The sequence below is a fragment of the Orycteropus afer genome, unplaced genomic scaffold (assembly GCF_000298275.1).
Source record: "Orycteropus afer afer isolate SDZICR_OR568_19922 unplaced genomic scaffold, OryAfe1.0 scaffold00401, whole genome shotgun sequence".
Classification (NCBI taxonomy): Eukaryota; Metazoa; Chordata; class Mammalia; order Tubulidentata; family Orycteropodidae; genus Orycteropus; species Orycteropus afer.
This window is the reverse complement of record NW_006921988.1, coordinates 672,430-674,093: the sequence shown is the minus strand read 5'-3', so window position 1 is coordinate 674,093 and position 1,664 is coordinate 672,430. Positions and strand designations below refer to the sequence as shown.

Sequence of the window (1,664 nt, the reverse complement as noted above, 5' to 3'; positions counted from 1 at the left end):
GAGTTTCCCACATTTGGGGAAATCGCAGGGGTCAGCACATCTGGAGTGCAATGGATAAGCCTCGCCCTGGGAAAACCACCTTTGAGATTATGGTATCTCCTCCGCCAGGTTAAGTATTATCTGTCACTCACTTTTACCAATAAAACTGAACCATAATTTATGGCTGCTTTCACACTGCAATACCAGTGCCAAGTACTTGTGAGAGAGACTGAAAATATTTACTTTGGAAAAAGTTGCTGACTTCTGACCACTTTTATTTGTAGAGATAACCATAAAAAATTCCACCTCAAAAATGGTGTCAGTCAGTTTCCATTTCTAACACTTCTTTGCAGGTATTGTACATTGATAGTGTATAAAGGATGAAATTGCTCACCTTTTCTTACGTAAGACATCACATGATTTGAGTTCAACGTGTTTTTCAAAAGGGGGAATTTTGCTACCCTCTTTCAAACTGTTCAAACTCATAGACATAGTAAAACTTATTCCCAAATTAAAGAGTATTAACTACCCCCATTCCCAAAAGACAGGTGCTACGTTACCTACAATGGCATCTTTTCCCTTGGGCACATTACTATGGATCACAGGTTATTCTCTAATCTTAGCAGCCTTATTCCAGACACAATGTTATACTTTCCTAACACTGTAATCACAATCTTTCCCTGTTGTAGCCACATCAGGATGAAACCTATAAAGTCAGATGCCCTAATGAAAACATAAGAGGCAATAGACGATCCACGAGTCTCGGGCCAAAGAGATACTATCCAGCTACTCCCTACCTGTTATCTGTCAGGCTAAATATAGGACCTCAAGCTTCCCCATGCAACCTAGATAAATATATATATAAAAATACATGTTTTGTACAAGTTTTACAACAAGTACAGTTAAGATCTGTCTTGATAATTTTCACTCTTTATCAGATGATCCTACCTGTTTGGGCACAAGCCATCAAGTCTCTTTTTTCCTTGATAATAGGAATAGCATGCTTCTGCACTGGAGTCGGGCGAGTGTAACGAGTAAGCTCAATGTTTCCCATAATAATTTCTCCCATTTCAACATCACTGAAACTTTCAATATGTGGAGGACAGTTGTTGCCTGTTGCCTCAACTGGAATGTCATCGTATTTCTCAAAATTAATCCCAGTGTTGCCTCCAGAGAAGAGTTCCTGTTCCAAGCGTTCACTTGGTGGAAGTGGTTTTGACCAATCATCTTCATCTGATTTGTCACACCAGCGACTATTTCCACCACGCTCAAATTTGCCAAAGCCACCTCTATCACCACGACTGCCAATGCCATCGTAGTCACTCCGTCCACGATCATCAAACCTGCCCCTTGATCCACTTCCACGATCACTGAAGAAACTAGATTTCCCTCTTGAATCACTGCGGGACCCAAAACTACTGTATGCATCCTTATCTTTACTAGAACTCCACCCTGAACTGTCTTTATCGTAGAATCCTTTAGTAGCTTCTCTGTTCCTTAAGTGAGGAGGAATATAGCGCCCTTTACTGGCTGTACTTCCTCCACTCTGATTATCTGAAGAGTTCAGGTCTAGGCCAGCAAACTGCTGGCCCAGCCCGAGCGCATTTTCCACCGCCACATGACTCATCCCTGAAGAGTACCGAGAACTCGGAGTCTTCCAATGCTGATCGAGTGTCTTTGAAACA

At 41.7% G+C, this 1,664-nt stretch overlaps 1 pseudogene; it reads right to left on the bottom strand.

The window, feature by feature from the left end:
- On the bottom strand, positions 1-117 carry LOC122151349 (annotated as a pseudogene).
- Between the last annotated feature and the right edge of the window lie 1,547 nt (positions 118-1,664).